Genomic DNA, 23,553 nt, shown 5'->3' with positions numbered 1-23,553 from the left:
AGTTTGGGCGCCTCTCAAGCCAAATCTTTATTTATTTATTTATTTCCTTTGTAAAGCAACCAACTGATAAAGGAACAAAGATGAAAGTTCATTGTGAATAAGATTTGATTTTGCATTCCAAAGACAGATGTACCCTGGATTAGGTTAGGTAATTGAAGCTTTATGTGACAAGTAACATCTCAGGATAGCTAAAAATGTCCCTGTTTCTAAAGACACACCATGTCAAACTTTATAGTCTCTCATTTTTGTGGCAAGGAAAAACTCCACATGGCTCCAAAGCCCATGCTCTTATAATTAGACCATCCTGTCTCCTAGTAAGCATATTTGTCACATTTTTATCTGTTGTAGTCAAATTAGACCACAATTATGTGGAACTAAAATGAGGCATCATTCCTGGAGATGTACTATGTAATGTTAAATTAAAATGTATGCACCTGTTTGCTGAGTTGAAAGCATGTAGATAGATAATACACCTGCCTAGATACAGCATATGGAGTGCTTTCTGTAAAAAGATAACAACGAAGCCATCATTATTTTCACTAGAGACATTCATTTCTTCATGCCCTACTGCAATAGTCCCCAACCTTTTGGGCACCAGGAATTGGTTTTGTGGAAGAAAATTTTCACTGGACTGGGGTGGGTTGGGAGGGATTGGTTTTAAAATGATTCAAGTGCACTACATATATTGTGTACTTTACGTCTATTATTATTACATTGTAATACATAATAAAATAATTATACCACTCACCATAGTGTTGAATCGGTGGAAGCCCTGAACTTGTTTCCCTGCAACTAGACAGTCCCATCTGGGGGTGATGGAAGACAGTGACAGAGCATCAGGCATTAGATTCTCATAAGGAGCACGCAACCTAGATCCCTTGTATGCACAGTTCACAATAGAGTTCACACTCCTATGAGAACCTAATACTGCTGCTGATCAGACAGGAGGCGGAGCTCAGGCGGTAATGTGAGTGATGGGGAGTAGCTATAAATACAGATAAAGTCTTACTTCTCCAGCACCACTTACCTCCTGCTGTGCAGCCCGTTTCCTAACAGGCTATGGAATAGTACCAGTGTGTGACCCAGGGGTTGGGGACCCCTGCCTTACTGTGTCCTAGGCACTATGCTGAGCACATTTTACATGATCTCATTTACCTTATACCATTGTTTCTAAGCAAAAGTAATGTACTCATCAAATCTCAGGGCTTGGGAGGTCATCTGGTCTGACTTATATCATTTGACTTATAGCAGATTTTCCATTGATATATCTTCTTTACTTCATGAGACTTGGGAAATCACTTATTTGAACTTCTTATTTTTCTTGCTACAATGAGGGCAATCATACATTAAACTATTTAGGTTGATAACACAAGTAATTGTGGTCTTTGCCATTTACTTTTAATGGCAAAGTCTCCTTTTATACTTTTGCACCAATCTAATAACTACTTTGTTCATAGATATCGTAGTGAGAAAGGACCTTGAGAGGCATGAACCAGGCTTCCACCTTCAGACAACTGGGGCTGTCAATTTATAAGTAGGAGGACAAGACAGGTGAAGTCACCTGCTCAAGGCCAGAAAGATAACAATCAAAACCAGCACCCTGGTCTTCTGTCTCCTATTAAGATCTTTTTCCCTAAGCTGAGCTTCAGGTGAGAGCAAGAGTCAAAGTGTGTTGGGATATAGCACATGTCTGCCATTGGTTCTCCCTGACCAGTTTCATTCTATGCTATTCTTCAAAGCATAGAATGAAAGGGTGAGGGTGGAATAAAACATGGTTCCTGTGAATGGGATATTGTGCTTCTAACTGACCAATTCCTGGAGAATTTAGGAAAGGTAGTTAAAACCAAAAACCATGGATCAGAATAAGCATCACTCCAGGGAAAAGGATCACAGCCTTGTAACAACATTTTACTCAGATAAAGAGATTCACATGCCTTCCTCCTGCCTTACCTCTTCTACTGGGAGCAAGACTGTTCTGCTCCATCCTTTCCACCTGCCAACATCCCAAACCTCAGCCTGGGACGACTCCAGTGTGCAATACAGGATTTAAAAGGGAATAAAGAGAGAAGATAATGAGGGGACCTTTCTTTTCTTTCTTTTTTTGAAACAGAGTCTCACTCTTTCACCCAGGCTGGAAAGCATTGGCACAATCTCAGCTCAAGGCAGCCTCCACCTCCCAGGTTCAAGCAATTCTCCTGCCTCAGCCTCCCAAGTAGCTGGGATTACAGGTGTGTACCACCATGCCTAGCTAATTTTTGTATTTTTAGTAAAGACAGCGTTTTGCCTTGTGGGCCAGGTTGGTCTTGAACTCCTAACTTCAGGTGACCCACCTGCCTCAGCCTCCCAAAGTGCTAGGATTACGGGCATGAGCCACCATGTTCCTGGTCATGGGCCCAGCCCTGAGGGAATGTTTCTGCCAGGCTCAAGTCATTTTTGAAAATGCAGAAGTGGCAATTAGCACAGGGGCTCATTTGTGTGTGTGTGTGTGTGTCTGTGTCTGTGTGTGTATATATGTGTGTTGTCAGGGAGCACTTTCTCCCTTATGACTACACCTGAAAACCAGTCTTTCCTGACCCACTAATGAGTTTCCTGAAAGGCAGAGTAATCACCCCTCTTACCATGGAAAGAGCCAATTGCAGAAAAATCTCTAGTGAGACAGAAAGATGTGAACAAACATAAAATGGACATTGATTTAATGCAGATGCTGGCACCACCCAGGAAACAAGAAATAAAAGGCAATGTTTGGGGAGAAGCAAGATCATCTCTTGAAAGAAAAGAGAAAGCAAAGGAATACATTAAAAGACCAAGAATTGGCAGCAAGGAATTTGTCTTATAACAGGCATAACCCTATCAACCAGAACATGTGAAGAAATAAAGCAAAAAGAAAAACGTGAAGCTTTAACAGATAATGAAGAACCCAACCAAAACCTGAAGCCTGCTTCCCAAGCTGTAAAACTCTCATCTGCCTAGTGAGGAGGAATTAGAGCTTAAACTGTGCTCACCCTGGCATAATTTATTTACAAATAAATTATATATCCATATAATTATATCCATATAATTTATTTGTAAATAAATTACTCACAATACTGCCCATATCATGTTTGATGATTTATCCTTACATGACCCCTTTGCATTCAAAGTATCATTAGGGAGCTGAGTAACAAACATGACTTAATTTTGATGGGATTGGAGGCTGGAGAAGAGAGGAGGAAAGGATGGGGAACCCTAAGAATTAGCTGGATTTTGCAGTGGGGCTCTCACAGTGAAAGACCATTGTATATCAGGGCTCTCTGTACCTTTACCTACTTGCCAGGGAGAAAAGTGTGATGGAGTTAATGACCTGAATGAAATTTCTAACAGCAGATTGAGGCTGTGCTAGGGGACTGAGTCAGTGAGTGAGTCAAATCCCACTCCACCCAGGAGCAAAACGACAATGGAGTCTTTCAGAGCATGGGTGTGTCATGCCAGAGCATCAAACCATGCAGTCAACACCCTGACATCACTCCTACAGTCTCCTGCTGGGCCCACAGAGCGGCTGAGGAAGCGGTGATTGGATTTAAATCAAATTCAACTCTATTAAGTTAACCTTTGCAAGGTCAACATCTGCTACTTGCTTTGTGGCCAGGCAGCAATCTCGACAATGAGTGTGGATGGCTTCATTAATGAGGCTTCGATAATAGAAATCTGGGTCCTGATTAGATTGTGTGCAGCATGTGTTTGTGGACTTTAATGTATTTTACCGGGTTTTTCAGAGTTGTCAGTTGTATGTAGAAAATTATAATAGCAAATGTATTTTTTAAAAATCTGGATTGTCCAGACACAGTGGCTCATGGCTGTAATCCCAGCACTTGGGGTGGCTGAGGCAGGTAGATCACTTGAGGTCAGGAGTTTGAGACCAGTCTGGTCAACATTGTGAAACCCTGTCTCTACTGAAAATACCAAAAAAAAAAAAAAAAAAAAAAAAAAAAAGATGGATATGATGCCTCGTGCCTGTAGTCCCAGCTACTTGGGAGGCTGAGGCAGGAAAATCACTTGAACCCAGGAGGTGGAAGTTGCAGTGAGCCAAGATCGTACCACTGCACTCCAGCCTAGGTGACAGAGCGTGAGTTTGTCTAAGTCTAGCTATATTAGCATTAAATACATGTGTATGCGTGTGTGTGTGTGTGTGTGTGTATTTGTGTGTGTGTATATGTATATATGATTACAAAGTGCTTATATGCACAAAATTGTTAAAAGTGCATATATGCATTGTTTCTTTATACAGAGTCTCACTATATCATCCAGGCCGGAATACAGTGGCATGATCATAGCTCAGTGAAGCCTCATCTTCTGGGATCAAGCAATCCTCCCACCTCAGTCTCTCTGGTACCTGGAACTACAGGCATGTACCACTGTGCCTGCTAAATTTTTCCATTTTTTTAAGAAATAGAGTCTCACTATGTTTCCCAGGCTGGTCTTGAATTGCTGGACCCAAACGATGCTTTTGCCTTGGCCTTGCAAACTGCTGGGATTATAGGCATAAGCCACCATGCCTGGCCCATGGAAACATTTTTGTTGCAATATAAATGTCCAACAACAAGTGCCTATCTGTAGGATGTTGTTTAATTGGATTATCGTATGCCTATACAATGGGATATTATGAAGCCATTAATAAGAAAAAGGTATATTGATATATATCCATGCTTGCTATTATAAAATACTATTATTTTTAAGCATCTTAAGATACTTTAAGTGAAAAAAACTGTGGTAGAAAAATATGTAGTAGAATCCCATTTATGTAAAAATAAGATATACATAGATGAAAATCTGCATTAAGGCTTAGACAATCTCTGGAAAATGGAGAAATAGTGATTAATTGGATTAGGCTCAGGAGAGGGACTGGTGGGCTGGTAGAAATAGAGTGGTGGAAGAAATAACTAGTTGGTTAAAATTAGTTTTCTTCTAAACGCATCTTTTAAGATATGTCAAACATTAAAGACACAATAAATGCATTCAATATTCAGAAACCAAACTGTCATTACTAAGTCACTGGCTGCTGAAAATACACTTTTAAACTTGTTCCAAGTTTCCATAAATAAGGATTCAAGTGCCCCAAAGCAATTTCATTGTTAATGTTTCCATACTTCCATATTTTCTCTTTAGCACAGTTTCAAGGAATTGAGGACATTTTCTTCCTAGATATTTCCTTTCTCAGTAATTCAGACAATCATTGATCTCATAATAAAAGGAAGCTATTAGAGACTCTGTGTGCCAGATATTACTCATGCTTAATAAATTACATGCCCAAGGGAATATAAAACAAAGCACATCAACAAAAATAGAATTTAATACTCATTGATTAAAACAATATGTGCCAAACAGTTCTTTTTATGGAAGAGGAGAAATAGCAACGTATGTCAAGAAATCTAACCACTGAATGTAGGATATTATGGCCCTCATAGGTTTCAAGTATTCAATGAACTTTTCTTGATTACTAATTTGTATCAGGCATTTGTTGAGAATTACTAGCAGGACAGTATGGTAACTGAGTAAATAAGTTAAAACAACCATTCCAGGCTGAGCATGGTGGCTCATGCCTGCAATCCCAACATTTTGGGAGGTCAAAGCAAGGGGAGCACTTGAGGCCAGGAGTTCAAGACCAGCCTGGGCAATATAGTGAGACTTCTTCACAGAAAATTTAAAAAGTTGGCTGGGCACGATGGCTCACACCTGTAATCCTAGCACTTTGGGAGGCCAAGGCAGGTGGATCACCTGAGGTCAAGAGTTTAAGACCAGCCTGTCTCTACTAAAATTACAGAAAATTAGCTGGGCATGGTGGTGGGCACCTATAATCCCAGCTACTCAGGAGGCTGAACCCAGGAGGCAGAGGTGGTGGTGAGCCAATATTATGCCACAACACTCCAGCCTGAGTGACAGAGTGAGACTCTGTCTCAAAAAAAAGGGGGTTATCAGAGTATAGTGGCTCATGCCTGTAGTCTCAGCTACTCAGGAGGCTAAGGCAGAAGGATTGCTTGCGCCTAAGAGTTTGAGGCTGTAGTGAGCTATAATTGTGCACTGCTCTCCAGCCTGGGAGAGACCTTGTCTCAAAATATAAGTGCGCACATGCACACACACACACACACACACACACACTTATTGCAATACACTTCAATAAGTGGCAGAGACCAATAAGAAAAAGCATTTCAGAAAATAAAGAAGAGGAAGAGGCCTTAAAAGGAGCATGTGCAAAATGGCATATAGACATGAAAGAATGAGGTATTTAGGCAAGAATGCTGCAAATCCTGAGTGTGGAGGATACATATCTCAAATTGCCTATTTAATATCTTCACGTGGATATCAAATAAGTATCTCACACTCAGTGCATGACAATTGAGCTCATTCTTCCACACCCAGCCCCATCAGCTCCTCCCATGGCCTCAGTTCATGGCAAGTGCATCCTTCAACCAAATGCCTAGGAAGCACTATTGACTCCTGTCTATAGTGACAGCCAATGTGTCAGCAAATCCTTGTGGCGCCACTGAATGATGCAGAACCCAGCACATGTCACCAGCTCTGCAGCTTCCACCATGGTTCGAGTCCCCATCATCTCTTGTAGGATTGCCCCACTTCAATCTTGTCCTTGACATAGCAGACAGTGTGATCTGTTTGCATAGCAGATAGAGTGATCCATTTACACTGCATGACAGATCATGCAATTCTCCAGCTCAAACCACCCCTCCAGCGGCCCCCATTCTACTCTGAGTAAAAACTAAAGTCCTCACATGGCCAACAAGGCCCTGCCTGACCTGGCACTTGCCCTCCCTAATTCACCTTCCTCCCTCTGCCCCTCTCTCTTGCCCTCTCCTCTGCATCCACACTGGCCTAGCTTTCCCCCCAGCCTCCCTCACCCCACTTGTTCCAGCCCCTACAGTCTCTATGCAAAGATCTTTCCTGGTATGCATCCCTGACCCTCCTCCATAAAATGGCAGTCTCCCCCTTATACCTCTTCTCTTTTATTTTTGTCATATCACATATCACTATCAAGTACATTCCATATTCTATGTGTTTATTTTGTTTATTATCTGCCACATATAACCCCATTCCCAGAATGTAAACTCCAGAAGGATAGGGATTTTTGTCTGTTTTATTCACTGCAGCATCCCCAGAACCTAGACTAGCACTCAGAATATTGTAGGTGTTCAAGAAACATTTATAAAATTCATGAATGAATGAGAGAGGTCTGAATGGGGTCTAAAATGATGGAAGTTGAGGTTAAAGGACAACACAAGGGCCCAGCTCCTAAAGGTGTCATGGTAAGAACTTTGGACTTCATCAGACAATAGAAAACAGTGGGGGAAATATACATGTAATATAAATACATACAATATAAAAATATATACGCATCATAAATACTGCATGGAGTGGGGGAAGCAGAAAAATGAAAAGTTAAAAAATTATTTGTGTTGATATTTGACTGTGAGGATGGAGAAAATGACACGAATTCCACAGACATTGTAGAGTAGAATTCATGAAACTTAGTAGCTAAATTAATGAGGAAGGTGAAGGAGAACAATGATCCAAAGGTAACTCTGAGTTTCTAGCCTGGATGTTTGGACACATATGGAGGCCATTAAATGAAGTTAGAATGTTTGACCTCAGAGGAAGCTATAGAAGTCAACAGTGGTGTCTTTCAGGAGGAAATGCAAGCTGGCTGGCTTCCAGACATTTTAAATGATCTTATGCTGTGATCCATTTTAAAATCATTCTTGAATGCTGTCTCGCGGCAGATGGTGGACATACTATCTGTGGCGCATCGTTCAGTTCCTTAAAGGCTCTGTCTGCATGATGCCAAGACATCTGGATGAAAATGCAGCTTTCGGTACATCTTTCGTGTGTTTACGTGACACTATGCATCTTGAGATCGACGATATCTTTTGGTTTCTGTCAGGGTGTTTGATGTTTTGGAAATGTTGCCTTGGGCTCGTTGATGACATTCCACTTAAGAAATTTTAAAAATCACTACAAGTGTTAAGTATTTTAATATGGATTTAAATCTAAGCCTAGAAATACGGGGAGATAAAAATAAGCAATTCATACTTAGATTGAAGACACTTGGAACTTATTAGATAATACTACAAAATTATAGGCTAGAGTGCTTTAAGATCACAGAGAAATTTAATGAACGTAAAAGCAGTTCATACACTGCTAAATAGAATAGAAGAACAGAAATAAATAACAGCTAAGTAGATGCTGACATAATACTTGCTAGTGTTGTATAACATATTAGAGTAGGAATCACAATTATTCAGGCTGAGTTTGTTCTATAAAGATATCCTGGGACATATGCTTTGAACACAGATAGACTTTATTTGAATACTACATGTAAGAATATTCTTAGTTTCTACAAAGAAATAGCTTCCTCCTGTTTATACTGAGCCGTGATCCTCCCAACCTAGCTTTCATTTTGTAACTTTTGATAGGGTCTTGAACCTAAGAAATGTTTCACTCTTTTCTTTATCCCATCACAAGAAAAATTCCAGTGTAATAAAATCGAGAAGCAGGTCCAATGATCAATGGCAACTGTCTCCTGGTCCCCATCGCAGGTCATAATCCTGCTGGTTGTCAGTACAGGCCTAGCAAGAGAAGCCAGATATCCAGGTTTTCCTATGAAATCTCCCTTTGAAAAGGCTAACAAGCAAGTAAAACATGTTAAAGCTCTGTGCGGGCCAAGAATAGACACAAAAACCAAAATCATCTGTGGGCTTGAGTTTAAGTTGGAATGTGTTTTTGAGTTTGCAAAAGTTGAGTCTCAAGTCCGTCCTCTGGCTTGACTTCATAATGACCCAGTGACGTAGGTGTTGTTATCATCTTCCTTTTCTAATATTGTAGTGATCTCAGAGAGAATGAAAGACTTACTCAAATTTCATAAATCTGTCTTCTCCAGTCTAAGCCTCTCAACCCAAATCTTGATCTAGAATTTGAATATAGGTTCATTTGGTTACTCAGCCTACACACTATCTCAATTCTAGTGTCCACATTGGAAGCACTTTGCCGTCAGGTAGTATTATGAATACAATTACTATGCAATGATTACATCTGTACTCAAAAAATAATATTGAATGGGGAAGGAAAGGAGGGAAAGAGAATATAGGCAATGTTGTCTAGGCTTTTCTATTTAATTTAAATAAAAGAGAAACAGACTTCATTAAGATATAATAAGGAATCTCACTGGAACTTGTTCTTCATTAGTATTTGTTACGGGTTGAATTGTGTCCCCCAGAAAGATGTTTTCAAGTCCTAGCCCCTAGTATGTGACCTTACTGGGGATAGTGTGGTTGCAGATGCAGTTAGTTAAGATGAGATCATACTGGATTACGGCAGGCCTTTCATTCAATATGTCTGCTCTGTGGTATACGAATTATCCCAATAATTTCACAAATGCCTTTAGTTAGATATTGATTTCACCTTGAGAGAGTAACCTCAGAGAGTGAGTGGCCAGCCTTTTTGACAACTGCTTACTGGAAGCTCACTCACCACTCCCAAGGTTACACTTGAAGTACAGGCCTTTGGTCCCTATCCAAGGATGTACTGTTTGGTGTTTGGCAGTCACTCAAGTTCAGCCTAAAGCCTTGTAATGACAGGAATCAGTGACCTCATGAACTAGCTTGTTCTTTTTTAGTAGTCCTAATTATTAGGAAGTCATTTCATTGAGTAAGAATCTACCTTCTTATAACATCAACTTATTTGACACTGTGGTATCTTGCCCTCTGAAGCCACACAGGCCGAATTCATTGTCTCTTACATATGACAACTCATATATTGGTTGAAGATAGTTATGCATTTTCTTTCATTTCTCTTCCCTGGGACAAACACTTTCTGTATCTTGACTCATTTCTTGTGCATCATGATTTCTGGATTGTTACGATCCCTTTCAATGTATAGGATCCAGAACTCAATCCTACTACCAAATTTGATCAGTGACTCAGAATGGACCATCAAATATTTCTTGTTTTGAATACTATGGAAGAGTTTAAACAATGGGTTAAGCACTAAGCTAGAGTTTTTGGCCATGAAAAACAGAATGTACAAAGCTCACCTCTTACTTCCGAAGTGTGGTGGACTTGTCTAGAGCCTCTGAAGGAATTAAATGTCAATCAGAAGTCTATCAGTGTATAGACTTTCAGTTCAGTGGCTCTCAAAATGTGGTTTGTAGATTACTATGGAATCTCCAAGATCCTTTCAGAGGATCTGTAAGATCAGAACTATTTTCATAATAATACTAAGACAGCATTTGCCTTTTGTTGCTGTGTTGATAATGGCACTAATGGTGCAAAAGCAATGATGGTGTTAAACTCCTGGCACATTGAACTAAGACATGGCACCAAATTGTATTAGTTGTCATAGTATTCCTCGCTACCATGTACTTTCAATAAGGAAATGCTAATTTTACTTAAGAATGTATTTTGCCAGGCACAGTGGCTCATGCCTGTAATCCCAGCACTTTGGAAGGCTGAGACGCATGGATCACCTGAGGTCAGGAGTTCAAGATCAGCCTGACCAACATGGTGAAACCCCATCTCTACTGAAAAAAAAAAAAAAAAATAGCCGGGTGTGGTGGCACATGCCTGTAATCCCAGCTTCTTGGAAGGCTGAGGTAGGAAAAACACTTGAACCCAGAAGACAGAAATAGCACCAATTGCATTCCAGCCTGTGCAAGAAGAGCGAAACTCCATCTCCAAAAACAAACAAAAAAATTACTTAATAAAGCGTTAAGAATTATTAATTTTATTAAATCAACCCCTTGAGCACACATATATTTAATATTTGTGGGAAAAGGGGAAAATACACATAAAGTTCTGTTGCCTACCAAAATGTACTTGTCTGATTCTCAAGGAAACGTACTTGTATGATTATTTAGGTTGCAAGGTAAACATACCACTTCTTAAAATGGAACAATTTTTACTTGAAACAAATGACTCACATACAAATTATGGTTATTTAGACTTGGATATTTTACAGATAGTTTCTTAAAAATGAGAAAAGTGAGTCAAGTAGATTACTTAGAGCACAACAGTGGACAATATTTGTTGCCAATAATATTTGAGGTTTCAAGTAAAAATTAGCATTTCAGGAAATTAATATCTGCCACTGTTAATTTTATAGTTTCCATACATAAAACTTTTCTGCTTAGATCAGCAGTGATGTTAACTACTGAGATTTTTCAATGTTATGTAATGAAATGTGTCAACATTTAGAATGTTTTTGTAATGTAGTGAACAAATATTTTCCAAATGGCAAATGATGAAACAAAATCATGAATAGATAAAAGAGCCACTCAAGGTACAAGATGTACCAATGGGTTTTGTTGTAAAGAGATATAGAAAGTTTATTGATATAGTTTCAGATTTCACAAGTTATCTTTACAAAAGTATCACTTGTTCAGCTTTGGTATAGAATTTAAAAAGAATATTCTCAATTATCTGAAAGGCTATTCATATGAGCATGAGACTCGAGTTTTTTAAAAACATGCCTTAGCTAAAATAGTGTGTTGTACATAACAGAGTGAGTGCAGAAGCCAATATTAGAATTTAACTATTTTTCTATTAAGCCAGACACTAAAGAAATTTGCTAATATGCAAAACAGTGTCCATCTTCTCAGTACATTTTTTTGTTTTGTAAAATACAGTTATTCTTTATGAAATATGTTGCCTATGTTAACGTGTAGTGGGTTCATTATTATAACTTTAAAATGAACTAATACTGTAAAATTTTTTCAGTTTTAATTTCTTTTTTTTTTGAGATGGAGTTTCGCTCTTGTCACCCAGGCTGGAGTGCAATTGCGTGGTCTCTGCTCACTGCAACCTCTGCCTCCAGGTTCAAGTGATTCTTTTGCCTAAGCTTCAAGAGTAGCTGAGATTACAGGCACCCACAACTATGCCTGATTAATTTTTGTAATTTTAGTACAGATGGGGTTTCACCATGTTGGCAAGGCTGGTCTCAAACTCCTAACCTCAGGTGATTCATTCACCTTGGCCTCCCAGAGTTTTGGGATTACAGGCATGAGCCACCATGCTCATCCCAGTTGTAATTTCTAATACAGTGAATATTGGTTGTTACAACCTACATAAACAAGCTCTTTGGTACCCTCGATAATTTTTAAGAGTGTTAAGGGGTCCTGAAATCAAAACATTTGAGAACTGCCCATTTTAGGTAACTGAGTTTGCTAGGAAATAGAGGATTACAGGAATATCTGTAGTGATTTGTCATTAGTAAGATTACATTTCTTTCTAATCAGTATGCATCTTTCAGTGAAATCAAATGGGTCTCTATTAGAGACCCATTTTGTTTGTTGTAACTATTCTAAAATAATCATAGGTGACACCTAGTGAATATTGACTATGCATCAACCTCTGTGCAGGACAGAAAGGATACAGCAGCACTCAGACACTGTCCTTGGTTGGTGGAGCTTAGAGTAATGGAAAAGATAGACATTCACTGAGAATCTACTGGGTGGGAGTATGAGTCAGCACTCTGTTTAGGATGTTAGAAGGCATCCTCGTTCCCCCTGATCCAAGGACTGACACTGGAAATCTGAGAAGAAAATGGGTTTAAGATATCTTTGGTGGGATTTGGGGACATGACTTGTGATTAATTAGATATAAATATTAAGGAAAAGAGGAAGGATTCTTTAATCCTTACTAAGCTTGGTGATTTAAATAAGTTCATTCAATTCTCAATTCAACAAGTGTTTATTAAGTGCCTACTAAATGCCAGGTATTCTAAGTGTTGAGAGGAGAGTGCTGAGCAAGAAAATGCTGGTTACTGGGACTGGGATGGGCTGGTGAGGGGAGGGGGCAGATCATCAAACAATTGATCAGTTAGTCAATAAGTTGTTAAAGGATGACTGCCACTGCGAAACATTAAAATAGGCAGATATAAGAGAAGGACTGGGAGGCCACTTTGGATTGGGTTAGGGAAGCTTGTCCGAGGAGATAACATTTAAATTTAATTTTGAACAACAGGAATCAGCCAACCACGCAAAATAGGAAAAAGAATGTTACCGGAAGAGCTACTAATTGATGAAACTCTTTGAGGCAGAAATGAGCTCAGTGAGATAAGAAATAGAGTTGCCATATTTAATAAATAAAAATCAGGCACCCGGTTAATTTTGAACTTCAGAGAAGCAACATTTTTTTTTTTCATCTGAATATGTCTGATGCACTATTTAGGACATGCTGTACTAAGAAAAGAAAACTTTGTTTATCTGAAATACAAATTTAATTAAGAATATGCAGAAAATTTCAAAGAACAAATAAAAATTCTTAGAACTAACAAGTAATTACATCATGAGTACAAGATACAAGGCTAATATACAAAAATTAGTTGATTTTCTATATACTAGCAATGAGCAACTGGAACTTGAAATTTAAAACACACCACCATTTACATTAGCACCAGAAAAGGAAATACTTAGGCATATACAAATCTAACAAAATATGTACAAGATCTATATGAGGAAGACAACAAAATTCTGAGTAAAAAATAAATATCCAAATAAATGGAGTGATAGTCCATGTTTTTGGATAGTAAGACTCTATATTGTTAAGATATCATTTCCAATATGTTCTACAGATTCAATGCAATCTCAGTCATAATCTCAGAAAGTTGTTTTGAAGCACGGACAAACTAATTATTAAGTTTATATGGAGAGGCAAAAGATCCAGAATAGCCAACTCTGTATGGAAGTAGAAAATTCAAGTTAGAGGATTGGCACGACCCAACTTGATTATAAAGCTACATTAATCAAGACAGTGTGGTTTTGACAAATGAGTAGATGAATAGGTCAATAGGACACAATGAAGAGCCCAGAAATAGACCCACATAAATATAGTTAATTGATCTCTGGCAAAGGAACAAAAGCAATGCAATGAAGAGAGTATAGTTTTTCAACAAACAGTGCTAAAATAATTGCACATTCACATGCAAAAAGAAAAAAACAACAAATCTAGACCACAGACCTTACACTCTTAAAAAAATTAGCTCAAAATTGATCATAGGCCTAACAATGAAACCATAGAACCTAAACCATAAAACTATAAAACTTCTAGAAGAAAACCTGTGAGAAAATCTAAGTAACCTTGCATTGTTGATTAAAATTAAAAATTTATTTTCTGTGAAACATATTGTTAAGAGAATGAAAGGACAAGCCACATATTAGAGGAAAGTGTTTGTAAAACATGTTTCTAATAAATAAATTGAATCCGAAATATACAAAAACGTCTTAAAACTTAGCAATAAGAAACCAAACAATTTAATTAAAAGTGAGTAAACGATCTAAACAGCCACTCATTAAGGAAGATTTACAGATGGCAAATTGCATATGAAAAGATGCTCAACGTCATGTCATCAGGGAATTGCAAATTAAAACAAACATTATACCTATTAGAATGGTTAAAATCCAAAATACTGGCAACACCAAATGCTGGAGAGGATGTGTAGTAACAGAAACTCTGATTCATTGCTGGTGGGAATACAAAGTGGTACAGCCACTTTTCAAGATATTTTGACAGTTTTTTACAAAGCTAAACATAGTCTTACCATATGATCCGGCAATCACACTCTTGGCTATTTATCCAAATGAGTTGAAAACTTATGTCCATACAAAAACCTGCTGCTATGGTTTGCATGTTTGTTCCTTCCCAAACTCATGTTGAAATTTGATTGCCATTGTACAGTATTAACAGGTAAGACTTTTAAGAGGTGATTAGGTCATGAGGGCTCTGCTCTCATGAATGGATTAATGTGGTTATTTTTGGTTCAGGTTTGTTATTATAGGAGTGGGTTCTTTATAAAAGGACCTCCAAAGAAAAAAAGGATGAGTTTACCCCACTTTGTCTCTCTCTCTCTTGCCATCTCTTTGCTCTTCCACCATCTGATGTCTTCCACCATATAATGATGCAGCAAGAGGGTCCTTGCAAGATGCTGTCACCTTGATATTGGACTTCCCAGCTTCCAGAGCTGTGAGTCAATAAACTTGTTTGTTATAAATTACCCAGTTTCAGGTATTCTGTTACAGCATCAAAAGCAGACTAAGACACCTGCTCATGAATGTTTATAGCAGCTTTATTCATAATTTCCAAAACCTGGAAGCAAAAAGATGTCCTTTGATAGGTGAATGGATAAACAAACTGTGGTTTGTTCATATAATGGAATATTATTCAACAGCAAGAAATGAAATGTTAAGCAAGCTATAAAAAGACATAGAGAAACCTTCAAAGCATATTGTTAAGCAAAAAACGCCAGTCTGGAAAGGCTACATACTGTGTGATTCCAACTACAAGACATTCTGGGAAAGGCAAAACTATAGAGACAGCAAAATGATCAGTGGTTGCCAGAGATTGATGGAGAGTGGGAAGGGAGTTGAATGACTAGAATGTGGGGAATTTTTAGGGCAGTGAATATATGCTGCATGATACTGTAATCTCCTAAGAAGATAAACAAACAGCTGATAAGCACATGTCATTACACATTTGCCAATACTCTTAGAATTGTACAACATAAAGAGTGAACCCTGATGTAAATTATGGACTTTAGTTAACAGTAACATATCCATATTGGTTCATCAGTTGTAACAAATGTACCACGCTAATGCCAAATTCTAACAATAAGGGAAGCTGTATATGGATTGGGTAGGGTAAATAGGAACTCTGTACTTTCTGCTCAATTTTTCTATGAACCAAAAACTGTTGTAAAAATAAAAGTCAATTAACTGAAAAAAAAATTTAAAGAGAATTCTTATCTGGCAAACCCAGGAACAGAAAGGCCACTGTGGCTGTATTTGGTGGTGAATGGAAAGTGGAACGGAATGAGTTTAAAGAAGTTGAGACAGGCCACATTATAGGAACTTTGAAAGCCAGAGGAAGGTTTTGATTTCTTTCTTTGTGTAATGAAATACCTCCGAAAAGATCAGTATTTTAAAAATTCTCTCTGACTGCTGCAGGGGGAATAGATGGTTCCTACAGTGGAAGCCAGGAGATGTTTACAAGGTTATTGGTTCAGCCCAAGCAAAAGCTAATGTGAGCTAATTGGTAGCAGAGGAGGTAGAAAGCAGTGATCATATTTCCAAAGTAAAGGCAGAAACTACAGTTTTATGTTGGAACTGGGGGTGGAGACTGAGTAAAAGAGAAGAATTTAGCCAAGCACAGTGGCTCAGACCTGTAATCCCAGCACTTTGGGAGGCCTAGCCAGGTGGATCACCTGAGGTCTGGAGTTCAAGATCAGCCTGGCCAACATGGTGAAACCCCGTCTCTACTAAAAATACAAAAATTAGCCCAGCTTGGTGGCAGGCGACTATAATCCCAGCTACTTAGGAGGCTGAGGCAGTAGAATAGCTTGAACCCAGGAGTTGGAGGTTGCAGTGAGCCAAGATTGTGCCACTGCACTCCAGCCTGGGCAACAAGACCAAAACTCTGTCTCAAAAAAAAAAAAATCCAATACAGCAATCAAAGTTTTGCCCAAGCAATTGGGTGTCTTGTAGTACCGTAACAGATATAATAAACAATAAGTAAAAAAGTAAAGAGTGATTTTTGTCCTTGTTAAGTTTGAGATGTCTATTAAACATCCAAGTGAAGATCTCAATTTTACTAAACTAGGAAGTGGTGTTACTGACTTACATAGCAAACAATGGCGAGGAAGCAGTTTGCATGGGAAAGGTTATAAATTGGGTTTTCAACTGTTGAAATTGAGATGCTTGTGAGAGACCTGAGTAGACGTGTTGCATAGGCAGTTGGATATCTTAGTCTAAAACTATGAAGAGAAATCTGACCTGGAGATAGCATTTGGTAGTTGCTGGCATATCAGACACAGTTTGGACCTATGGGGTTGAATGAGGTGACCTCTTGAGAAGTATATACCTTGTCATCATTTCTACACCAGAATGGCATGAAGCAGGGGTAAGCATTTTCTCAAGGCTGGCTATTTCTCACCCGGGTCTTCTCTCCTTCAGATACTCAAATTTTAAAAAGGATTTCACTGGGCACTCTTCTTCTGGAGGATGGAGATGGGAGCAGAGCACATGGTCCTTATACTACCTCTAATTTTATTCTTCCTCTCCCTTCTCCCTCTCTGCCCCAATCTTAGAGCTATTTAATAAATCAGAGGGGTGGAAAGGGGCTTGTTCTATATAGTCACCATCCCTTTGTGCCAGATCATCACTAGAATAAAACTTAAAGCTTGCTTTATTTCTAACAACTACTTTTCCTGGGAAAGTGTTGCTCCGTGTCACGTAGTCTAAGTCAGGTTAGAGTAGAAAACAAATTGAAAAAGTTGGTTAAAAACAAAAATATAATTTCATGCACTTGTTCCTTACTGCAGATCCCTTCTCTATTCTGTAGGTGTGTTTATTTCCATTTCTTTACGTAGCAATCCAGTTTAATTTTAGTACACTGGCACAATTTCATTTTCAAGAACGTTCCCATAAGTTCTAAGGTAAAGATTCTCTAGGAATGAGATAATTGTAGGGAGGCAAAATTTGGTTTTGTAAAATCACTTATGCTTTTATAAAACTCTTAACCTGGACAATTATCTGGAGATATATATACATATATATATCTCCATTACATATATATGTATATAAAATGTAGCTAGGCACAGTGCTGTGTGCCTATAGTCCCAGCTACTAGGGAGGCTGAGGTGGGAGGATCATTTGAGCCCAGGAGTTTGAGGTCAACCTGGAAAACATAGTGAGACCCAATCTCTTAAAAAAAATTTTTGTTTTTCTCTAATGACCAGTGATGATGAGCTTTTTTTTCATATGTTTGTTGGCTGCATTAATGTCTTCTTTTGAAAAGTGTCTGTTCATATCTTTTGCCCACTTTTTGATGGGGTTGTTTGTTTTTCTCTTGTAAACTTAAGTTCCTTGTAGATTCTGGATATTAGCCCTTTGTCAGATGAATAGATTGCAAAATAAGATATCATCTCATGCCAGTTAGAATGGTGATCATTAAAAAGTCAGTAAACAATACATGCTGCAGAGGATGTAGAGAAATAGGAATGCCTTTACACTGTTTGTGGGAGTGTACATTAGTTCAGCCATTGTGGAAGACAGTGTGATGATTCCTCAAGGATCTAGAACCAGAAATACAGTTTGACCCAGCAATTCCATTACTGGGTATATGCCACAGGGATTATAAATCATTCTACTATAAAGACACATGCACACGTATGTTTATTGCAGCACTATCCACAATAGCAAAGACTTAGAACCAACCCAAATGCCCATCAATGATAGACTGGATAAAGAAAATGTGGCATATATACATCATGGAATACTATGCAGCGATAAAAAAGGATGAGTTCATGTCCTTGGCAGGGACATGGGTGAAGCTGGAACCCATCATTATCAGCAAACTAACACAGGAACAGAAAAACCAAACACTGCATGCTCTCACTTATAAGTAGGAGCTGAACAATAAGAACATATGGACGCAGGGAAGGGAACATCACACACTGGGGCCTGTTGAGGGTTGGGGGACTAGGGAAGGATAGCATTAGGAAAAATACCTAATGTAGATGATGAGTTGATGAGTGCAGCAAACCACCATGGCATGTGTATACCTAGGTAATAAATCTGCACATTCTACCTATGTATCCTAGAAAATTTTTAAAAAATCATTTGTTTTCTTTCTAAAATAGTAGAAATAAAACACATCACTGAAAACGTAGCTAGTTACATTGCTTAATCTCTTTAAACTAATATTTTTTAACTTTTTGGCCTAGGGACCCCTTTACACTCTAAAAAAAAAATATTGAGTATCCCTAAGAGATTCTGGATTTTGTTTATGTGAGAGCTAGCAAGCTAGCTAGATATATGAGATACATATGTATATTAGATGTAGATATATTATAAATTAAGTTTGAGAATGTTATGAAACATAAGAATACACAAGTACACATTCCATGAGCTGATAAAACAATGACATCGTGGAATATTCTACTCCACACTTTTGATTAAAAAGATAAATAATGACAAGTGATGCTGTGAAGTTGAAACCCTCATACATTTTTGCTGGGATTTTAAAATGGTAATGCTGTGGAAAACAGTTTGGCGTTTGCTCAAAAAGTGAAACTAGAGTTACCACGTGACACAGCAATCCCACTCCTAGGTACATAGATGAGAGAATTGAAAACGTGTTCACACAGAAACTTGTACACAAATGTTCATAGCAGCATTAGTACAAAATAGCCAAAAAAAAAAAGGAAACAATTCAAGTGTCTATCAACTGGTGAATGTATAAATAAAATATGGTATATCTATAAATGAAATATTATTTAGCCATAAATGGAATATTGTTCAGCTATAAATGGAATATTATTCATGTAGTAATGAAGTACTGATTCATGCTACAATATAAACTTTGAAAAGTTACATAAGTGGGAAAAAAAAGACACAAAAGACCATGCATTATATGATTCCATTTATATGAAATATCTATAATATGCAATCCACTTAGAAAGTATACTAGTGATTTCTAGGGAATGGGGAAAGCAGGGAATGGAAAATGGGTATAAAGATTCTTTTTGGGATGGTGGAAATGTTCTGGAATTATATAGTGGTGATGATTGCATAACATTGCAAATATACTAAAAACAACTGACGATACTGAAAACCACTTTAAGATGGTGAATTTCATGTTATATGACTTATATCCCAGTTAAACATTACCACATAAAAAGGTATCCTCCAGAAATTATTATTTGGAGCTTTAGAGACAACTTTGTGATCCTGAAGAATAAACGGATAAAAGAGCCTGTACTGTTGATTTTTGTTGAGGAGGAATGTGGGGAGGATTCCTGTTGCCAGACTGAGTGCGCCTCTCAGATAAGCAGAGTCGGCTGAGTTCTTGGGTCACTGCTCTTCCCAGGCAACGATTGACATGCTCCATGTTTGCAATTGCAATTGTTCAAGATGAATGCACATAGTGTTGTTGTGGCACAAGAAAACCCACAAGAAAATATAGATAGGCCAGTTTAGAGGTGCCTGAGTTAGGGCAGAACTTTTTCATATGTTCTTGTAAAGCTAAGGCACAAATAAAACTAGCTAATATAAAGAAGGAAACAGGCTGGGCGTGGTGGGTCACGCCTGTAATCCGAGCACTAGAGGAGGTCGAGACGGGTGGATCACCCGAGGTTAGGAGTTGGAGACCAGACTGGCCAACATGGCAAAACCCCATCTTCACTAAAAATACAAAAATTAGCCAGATGTAGTGGCCCATGACTGTAATCACAGCTACTCGGGAGGCTGAGGGAGGGGAATCACTTGAGCCCGGGAGGCGGAGGTTTCAGTGAGCCAAGATCACGCCGCTGCATTCCAGCCTGGGCAACAGAGTGAGATTCCATCTCAAAAATAAAATAAGGAAAGAAAACCAAAACAGCAATGTTACAACAACCAGAAAAGCACGTGGGTCTCACACATCGTGGGCAAATTGTTTAATGGAGTGCCTTTTCTCTGGTCATTCATGGAGGTTTAGGATAGGTGACCCAATTAAACCAGCCTTCATTTGAATTCACTCCCAAAAGAAGATTGTAATGGTAACAGAATCAAGTTTAGTGGCAAAAAGACGACATTTAAAAAAATATATGAGAAAGTTAAAAGCTCATTATCCAGAAACCCATCTGATGGTGTGAGATGATTGAAGTCTTAGGAGAAAATGTCTGATGAACCTTTTCTTGAAGCTGCTCCCAGATCATCTGCTGGAGGAAGAACTATTGACTGAGACAGGGAAGCACTGGAAAATTCAGACTCCAGGTGGAAACTCAATGGGGAAAATAAGACAAACTGTCACAGTGTCAAGGAACTTTCAGAAAAGTGGTTCTCAACACACCAAACAAGGGAATATAGTCATTGGTCATTGGAAGTGGAGCAGTAGCTTCAGGTGTCACCTTCTTTGGGAGACCTGGGATTTTCAAGGTACCCTGAGCATGACAGAACCTCATCTGGATTTTCAGGTCATGACTCAGATGGTCCCATAGGGGCAGAAGGAATGAGGGTGTCCCAAAGAGGCTGGCATGTAGAAATTCTGTGTGGTACACAAGATCTGGAAAGTACGTTATGGCTTGTGTATTGTGTGGGCTGGCTATACTAGAGCTGTGAACTTATACCAGAGCAATAGTACTCAGAAGAAAATAGTAATTTGAAAGACATTTGAATATAATTATTGCATATTGTAAACTATATATAGAGTTACATATTTCACCCACTCTTAGAAGAAAAAAAGTGGGATTTTTTTAAGAGACAAGAAATTATACATCCTTTTCATTAGCTTTCTCGTGTGCTAGCTTTATGCAAAATGAAATTTAGGTCCAAAGGGCAGTAAGCAGTAACAAATATGAAACATCCATCTGGAGCAGTATGTGAATAGTTACTAAGGAAAGGTTTCCAAGATAAATGCTTTCACCACAGCCAGATAATTAGAAGTGTTAAAGAAATAGTGTGGGATTTTTTTTTTAAGTCCTAGTTACGGTAAATCAGATCTAATTACATTTTTAGTTGCCAATTTCTACCCAGATTCTTGAGATCTTTCAGGAAAATGAATTAAAACCATAATTCTTAGTAGGAGATTTGAGGACAAACTTTCTTAATACATTAGAATGTTGCACAGTTTCTCAAAATAAGTTATAATGTTAATATGAACATGTCTTCACACATACTACTCTCTTTTCATAATTCATGGAATTCATTTTCTCTTTACATTTATACTAAAAAGACTCTACATATCTTCCTTCTGTGTTAGGCGATTTAGAGAAGGTAAATCTAATTACTATAATTATATATAGACTTGCAAAGACTGGCCCACATCATAGACAGCATGCATTATCCCAGTATATCTGAAACATATCTGGCAATCGGGCCATGATTATAGCATCCACTGAGTTATCTTCAAGTCAGGACATGATTATGTGAATGAGCAAATAAAGCACAGAAGGGAAAAAGTAACCTTTGGGAAAGTTACTCAGAACAGCATAACTGAGTAGATGAAGAGCCCCGGTCCTTGCCTTGCCTCCCAAGTTGTGGCATCCCACGGGCAAGTTTCTAACCCCGTATCTGAAACTTGTGGAGTCAAGTGTGTTTCAGATTCCCAGGAGTTTTGGACTTCATGAAGATGATTTCTTAAGAGACTCTGTCCTCTTCTTCCTGCAGGGAGGGAAATACCTTCTGAGGCTGTAGGTGGAAAATCCTCTCCAGTGTCTTCTTTGTCCTCTGTCTCCACCCACCCTTTACAATAGAGCATGGGCAAGAAACAGCAGCACCAAACAGGAGGCTGCTACCTCTGTGTTATGCCCTCGACAGTGTACCCTGTAAGATGTAGATTTCTTTTGTTGTTGTTGTTTTGAAACGGAGTCTCAGTCTGTCACCCAGGCTGGAGTGCTGTGCTGTGATCTCAGCTCACTGCAACCTCTGCCTCCCAGGTTCAAACAATTCTCCTGCCTCAGCCTCCTGAGTAGCTGGGATTGCAGGTGTCTGCCACCAAGCCCAGCTAATTTTTGTATTTTTAGTAGAGATAGGGTTTCACCATATTGGTCAGACTAATTTTTGTATTTTTAGTAGAGATGGGGTTTCAGCATATTGGTCAGGCTAATTTTTGTGTTTTTAGTAGAGATGGGGTTTCACCGTATTGGCCAGGCTGCTCTTGAACTATTGACCTTGTGATCCACCCACCTCTGCTTCCCAAAGTGCTGGGATTTGATGTTTAGTCAAATTAATAGATTCTTGTTAGGAACACTCCCAAGAGAAGGAGTGTAATTACTGCAGGATTTGGTGAATCATGGTGACTATGTGACTAACCAAGTAATTACCCTGGGGAAACTTTACCTCTATCATCCACCTTTACCTAAATTATATGTTAGCATCGAAGTAGTTCTCAGTAATCTGATGGTTTAAAATTGTTTAATTTCCTAATGTATTTAAATGGGCGAAGTATTCCTGTCTTTTCTTCTTCTCTCTGCTCTTTCTCATCCCACTGAACTTTGTGCCCCTAGATGAAGTTGAATTATTTTTATTTTTTTTTTTTGAGACAGAGTCTCGCTCTGCCACCAGGCTGAAGTGCAATGGCACAATCTCAGCTTACTGCAACCTCTGCCTCCTGGATTCAGGTGATTCTCCTGCCTTAGCCTCCCAAGTAGCTGGGACTACAGGTGCATGCCACCACACCTACCTAATTTTTGTATTTTTAGTAGAGACAGGGTTTCACCATGTTGGCCAGGATGGTCTCGATCTCTTGACCTTGTGATCCACCTGCCTCAGCCTCCCAAAGTGCTGGGATTATAGGTGTGAGCCACTGTGCCCAGCCAAGTTAAATGAAATTAAAAGTATGAACAAGGCTGAGGCTAGGGATGGTGGCTCACACCTGTATCCCAGCACTTTGGGAGGCTGAGGTGGGTGTATCACCCAGGTAAGGAGTTTGAGATCAGCCTGGGCAACATGGTGAAACCTTGTCTGTACTAAAATACAAAAAATTAGCTGGGTGTGGTGGCAGGTGCCTGTAATCCCAGCTACTCTGGAGGCTGAGGCAGGAG

General features: G+C 38.7%; 1 protein-coding gene across 1 annotated transcript in view; it reads left to right on the top strand.

Moving 5' to 3' along the window:
• The window catches only part of PSD3 (pleckstrin and Sec7 domain containing 3), a 674,493-nt gene that overhangs the window by 83,709 nt on the left and 567,231 nt on the right, over positions 1 to 23,553 (top strand). The gene's annotated exons all lie outside the window — the stretch shown is intronic.

Source organism: Aotus nancymaae, unplaced genomic scaffold (assembly GCF_030222135.1).
Source record: "Aotus nancymaae isolate 86718 unplaced genomic scaffold, 86718_ANA_hifiasm-v0.15.2.pri h1tg000079l, whole genome shotgun sequence".
NCBI classification, from domain to species: Eukaryota; Metazoa; Chordata; class Mammalia; order Primates; family Aotidae; genus Aotus; species Aotus nancymaae.
Note: the sequence above shows the minus strand (reverse complement) of the source record. Positions and strands in the feature narration are given on the sequence as shown.